We start from the raw sequence: 6,335 nt of genomic DNA on the forward strand, positions 1-6,335 counted from the left end.
GATGACATTTAGATGTCCTTGTTCCCCTTAAAATGAGTTTTATTGACAATCAGAGAACAAAAAGAAGGCCTGGAGAAAGACCAATGTTTTATAGGCCCTGCTAAACAACATCTCCCTTCTCAGTATATAGAGGGTGTAGAGAAAGCCTGAAGTTGCAGCCCCCCTTTCCCCCCTGCTTTGCAATATCACCATGACAACAGATATAGAAATCACTTAGTGACTCCTAGAAAGAAAACACACTGACACAGTCCCCCTTGTATGGCGAATCAAACTAAAGCCTTCATTGAAATGGGCTATTGAGCTTGGGCATTCATGTAGAGGATGGGGTGGATTTTACACAGGTAACTACAACAGAAAGGCCAGCCTGAAGTCCAGCCACAGCATATGGTAAAGTCTCTGCTTAATTAATGCATACTCAATAGAATTTATCCATTTTAAATTTGTTTTCTTTTACTTGAAACATAATTAATGCAAAGGGCAACATTAATCAACATCTTGCAACTTAAAGGGCATTAAAGAGTGATCTTTCCCTCTCTTTTTTCCCCTCTTTCTTTCTCCCTCCTTCTCTCTTATGCAACAGAATCTTTCAAGTAGTTAAGCTAACAGCATATGATTTTCAGGCCCATTCGAAAGGTCCTTAATCATAAGGCAAATCTGAAGAGGCCTCTACTGGCCAGGCTCACTAGCTGCAACAAAGTTCTCATCTTAATTGATTTGGATGGGAAGTGCAAACAGAGAGAAATGATTGCAATTTTGTATTGTAAAGTTGTACGCAGAATGGATTGCTCACCAGTGTGTTGTGCAAGTAGTGAATATCTTTTGATTGTTCCTATCTGTCTGTAAAAAAGTTACATGTATGTTAGAGACCTTAACTTCTCTCTCTCTCTCTCTCTCTCTCTATCTATCTATGTATATATATATATAACAACACAGAGAAAAATTCAAAGACAAAGCCGTGTTAGCCTTTATCATACACAAATAGATCTTGTAGCACCTTTAAGGCTAACTGAGAGAAATAAGTTGGTAGCATAAGCTTTTGTAGATTCAGTCTCTTGCATCAGATGTGTTGACATACATCAAAGCAAAAGATTAAGTTGTGTCCCTATGATGTTAAGCATTGTTTTTACATTGTTTGACTAATATCAGGAGCAAAATCTGTTGGATGTTTTTCTACAGCTTTTCCCTGTATGCTTTGATTTAAAAAAAAAAAAACATGGCATGGGGGGAGAAAATCTATCTATCTATCTATCTATCTATCTATCTATCTATCTATCTATCTATCTATCTATCTAATTAGAATGTGAAGTTTTAAAAATCAGTATTAATGAAATCCAGAATACTACAAAATAGATTTTCAAATGATAGCAAAATTGTGCTTCTCTTTTTTCTTGTTTCAGAACAAAGAAAGCAAAGTGACCTCAAAATTCTTCAATGCATTACTTGTAAGTAACTTTTAGCCTTACAAATAAAACTAACTATTTTCTCTTTATTGAAATAGTGTCCTTAGTGTCCTTTAACTTCTCATGAACCTTCCTTTATGGTGACTAAATCTAAATTTGAATGAAGATTCCATTGGCTAGTTCTTTTTCAGTTAACAGTTACCTTGTTTTCAGATATCTATAAAGTAGGCATAAATATGACTCTACCCAAGGTTGATTGCTCAAGTGTTTTAACTCCAATCTGTAATATTACTTTGAACCTTTTGAGAAGTTCTGCAAACTGAAGATCATAGGATGATGTTTTGCCTCCTGTGGGTTTCATTTACAATATTAAATGAATAATGCAGATTGATCATTTGAGATGTACATTTTAAAAATCAGAATAAAACAAAAGAGAGATATTGCAGTTAACCTTTCCCCTGCAAAAAAATCTTACAAACTTTTAAAAGTTTAAAGAATTTAAGATTCCTCCCTTCTCATATTCTCTGTTTTGCAAAGAATTGTATAAAATGGCAAGTCTCCTACTCTAATTATTTTTGACTGTGTCATATTTGATGCATTACCTTTGCATCTTTGTTTATATAAATTGTCATCACATTTTATCCTTGATTGCCTTAATGGTTGTCACCTCCTTTGAAGTGTATAGAGATGCATAGTGGTGGAGAATGAGCATATGGGAATGAGTCCAGCTTAATACTGGATTGCTAGGATCTCTTCTTTAAAAATATGTGCTGTAGGTCTTAAAATTGCCACCTTATAGTCACAACAGTGACACCAACTGGGCAGAGCAGGAATTTGAACAGTAGCGTTTGAAGATCAACATGGCATACACTAACTATTTATTTATTTATTTATTTTCCCATCAAAGTTACAAAATAACCAGAAATGCACCGAAATAAGTTTTCTTTTTCTTCAGGCTATAAAATTAAATACATGCTAGGGAAAGACTTATATTTTCTTTGCAAATTTGACTTTCAGTGCTATCTGGTGCCCAGGAAAAAGAAAAACTTTCAAATTACTATCCAGTCTTTCTGTAATTTAAAGCTGTTAATTGTAACTTCCCAATACTGTATTATGGACTTCCCAATACTTTATTATTCCCTGGCATAAAAGAAAATATGATAGAAAATGACAGCCTAAATGGATCACATAATGTGTGTGTGTGTGCGCGCGCGCATGTGCACGTGCCGTAAATGTATATATTAAACAGTTTATTTTCAAGTGATTTTGAATTTTCTGAAATGGTGTGCCCTGGTCATGTGAACATAGTGATACACAGTAGAAACTTAAGCTACTTTGTTTTTTAAAGTTAAATTTCATTATTCAAATTTATGTAGTTAACCAGTAGTATAAATAAAAACATTTTGAATTATGGTAGCATAAGGAGGTTAAATGAAAATGTCTCTTTTGAAAAATAATAATAACATAGATTAACCACTGCATTGAAATTTTGTTTAAACTACCAAATTTCCAAATGGGTTGTTATAGAAGTATCCCATCACCCAATTGTGAAATATTTCAGTTCAAATAGAGCTGAATATATGACACCCACAAATTTGCCCCGAGCACTCATGTTACGAAAAGGCCAAACACTGAAGAATCCATCGCTTCAGATCCTTAAAGTACGGTAGTTTGTGTAAAATTATTGGGGGGGGGGGGCAAGATGCACTCAGAGGAAATAGAAATTAAGAACTATTATGGAGTATTAAATCCAGAAGACAAAACAACAGTCATCTTGTATATCTCTTGAATGTTACTGATGCCTTAGAGTAATGCCCGTCTCTATTTTTGCATGTTTATCATATCCAGTGGAATATATGAGATGGTCTGAGGATCAAAATTATACTTAAAAGAGAAGCAGTATAAAGGTCCTGTTTAAACCTTATGGAATCATTCCCTGGCACAGAGATCACAAAAAAAACCCAACAATAATAGTTACCATTGCATAGGAATATAATATACTCTGAAGGAGATTTCTGCTGGAGGTCGGGGGTAAGAACAGATCTTCATGGGTATGTCATGATTACATCTCTCTGTGGGTTTAACAACAATTTCATTAGCTCCACTTTGAAAGAATCCTCACAAGAATTTTTTGTACAAGAATATTCAAATACATGTCACTGTTTAAATACATATGGAATGATTTAGCACAGTACAGAAGGCACAAAGTTATTTATATCAAAAACAAATTTAACAAGCAATTTCAGACATTTCCAGTATCTGTCAGGTTGGAAACTGTTTGCAGTATGCCACAAGGGACTGGCCAAGAAATGATTTAAAGGTTTGCTGTAGGTACAGCTATGGTAATGCTGCCTTCCTTTCTGTTATGATTGCAGTTATGCCATTTGCTTATTTTTTGAAAAAAACCAGGGAGTTAAACTTCCACCTAGAGAACATTCATCCTGTTTTTTCTGCTGTTTGAAGGTATCCAAGTTATATTTTATAAAATATTGCAGGAAATGATGTAGAATATATTGGCCGAAAGAAGCAAGTCATTGTAAAGAATATGCATACATAAAACATATCTGTACTTTTTAAAAAAATGAAATTTAAGAAAGGGATAATGAGTTACTTGTGTTTTTTAAACAGAACATTATTCTCCAGCCACTGAAAATATTAGATTAGCAAGAGAGGTGTGATGCCCAAAGAGCTACAGTTTAGTCAAAAATAGATTAAATAGTGAAAGACTTCAATATGATGTTGAACTGGATACTGTTGAATTGGATAATACATTGGTTTTCCCCATAGATAATTTTGCCAAAAATGCAGTTAGATAGAGAGAGAGACTGAAAGGGAAAGAGAGTAATAGAAACCCGCATTTAAAAAATAAATAAATTATTATGCAGTACAAATATTGAACAGTTTTAAAAACTTGAAACCCCATTGCTCTTTTTAAAACATCCAATATATTCAGGGAGAAATATTTCAGGTTCCAAATCCTTTTCTCTTTTCATCAAATAAAATGGGTAACAAAACATTTTAATCTATTGCACTATTTATTATTTGTACTGTACATTTTTTTAAAAAATGTCTGATTTATAGCTTTGTTTCGTGAGTTCTGCATAGCTTGGTATATTTTTATTGTGTAGCAAGTTGTAGTTCTATTTGCAATATTATCTTTATATTATTATTATAATATCTTTTAGTGTAGCAACACGGTTGCAACTATCTTTTGTCTTGGTGGTATTGTTTGAATTTTTCTTCTTTCTGCTCACAAGGGCAGGCAAAATGGAAGGGACTCTGTGAATCTACATAACTGGTAAAACTAATATGTGAGTGTCTGTACACATGCATACATATAAATATATAACCCCAACTGTATGCTGTATTGAAAGCCAGCAAGCACGCATTTTGAACTGAATTTGATCACAACTGATTCATTGTAAGGAAATGCTTTTAAAAATATGACTAGGAAATGCGGCAGCTAATGGCTAGTGGATAAACAGTTGTTCTGCTAGTCTTGTAAGAGATGCACACAAAAATGATCCCGCTATTGCTTTTGCACAACAATATTCCATATTTTTTTTTTTTTTTTTGAGAATTTGACCCAGAGGAAAGCCCATGAGCTGACAAAATCCTGTTTCTCTCTCAGGTGGCAAACCAATGCATGGGCTGCACTACTTTGGATTGCAAGTGGGGAGTGTCCCTGGCCGAATCCTTCCACCATATAAAGAACTCTTTCAATATAAATGGCAGAATGGATCTTTATAGCACACCTTTGTTTGATATATCGTTTTCTGGAGTAATTTTTTTCCCCTCATATGGAAGGACATACAATCATGTGAGCCCTGCACCTGCAGTTGTAAATGGTATATCCCAGATGCAGGATTACCACCAGAGAGAAGTTTATATGAACAACACAAAGAACCCGAAATAACCAATCGAAATATAGGAGTGCTGGTGGGCAACAAAAGGAAAAAAAAATCAGCAAAGCCAACACATCTGCTCCCAGTATCTGCCAAATAGTTAGGCAATTCTTGTAGAATAACTTCACTTACCTACTGATGCATCTGGGTTCCCATAATTATTATCCAGGGACACAGACAGAAAGACATAAACAAAGAGAGAGTCAGAACACAATATAAATAAATAGCAGTTCACTACCACAGCTAGTTTGCCCAATGTAAACTCATTTTAAGTTTACTAATGCTTTGAAATCGTCACTCACATTTGTTAGGTGACATTTTACAATTCATTATTGTATGCATCAAGGGATAAAAATGTTTATGGAGCAGGAATGTATGTATGTTTTTTTAGAAAAAAATACTGATATGTGGTGGCAAGCAACAAAATAAACTCATATCTAGATACATATTGGGGTTCGGAGGCATAAACTTTTGCAGCCATTCCCGTATTACCCTTTGTACATGTACAGATGTACATCCCTTTATACATGGCAATGTGTGTGTGTGTGTGTGTGTGTGTGTGTATGAAAAGTGAACACTGAAAATTGGTTTTAAAGCCATGATTTAGTGATTTACAGCATCGACAATTCAATTTCTTGCTAAAGGCAGACTTGAATATAGGAGGTGGAGAACATGAAAGTGCTTGAAAAGGATCTCTTCTTATGCAAATCATTCTAAATAAGAAAACTCTTTTTTTAAACAAGGAGAGATACTGTGTCCATAATTATTTTGACTATTTTGTCTTGTAGCAATGTGTCAGGATTATAAAGGACCTTTCCTCATTAGTTGATGTTGGTTCCCCAAATGCACCAATTCAATCTATTAGTGGTTGGTTGTTTATTTAAGGGTTATTGGGCCATTTTTTTTAGTAAAAGCTATTGGGACAGCATACATCCAAGATCTATCTATCTATCTATACAAAATATATAAAATCACAGTGAAAATGAATATCAGCAGAATGACAACCCTTTTTTAAAGGACATAAAGTGCA

General features: G+C 34.1%; 1 long non-coding RNA gene across 1 annotated transcript; it reads left to right on the forward strand.

Moving 5' to 3' along the window:
- The first annotated feature begins 316 nt into the window (after nt 1-316).
- On the forward strand, nt 317-5,977 carry LOC121924812. Its single transcript, XR_006102725.1, has 3 exons — nt 317-387; nt 1,398-1,442; nt 5,032-5,977. It is a non-coding gene; the product is annotated as an uncharacterized LOC121924812 (long non-coding RNA).
- Nucleotides 5,978-6,335: the final 358 nt, after the last annotated feature.

Source organism: Sceloporus undulatus, chromosome 3 (genome assembly GCF_019175285.1).
Source record: "Sceloporus undulatus isolate JIND9_A2432 ecotype Alabama chromosome 3, SceUnd_v1.1, whole genome shotgun sequence".
In the NCBI taxonomy this organism is placed as follows: domain Eukaryota; kingdom Metazoa; phylum Chordata; class Lepidosauria; order Squamata; family Phrynosomatidae; genus Sceloporus; species Sceloporus undulatus.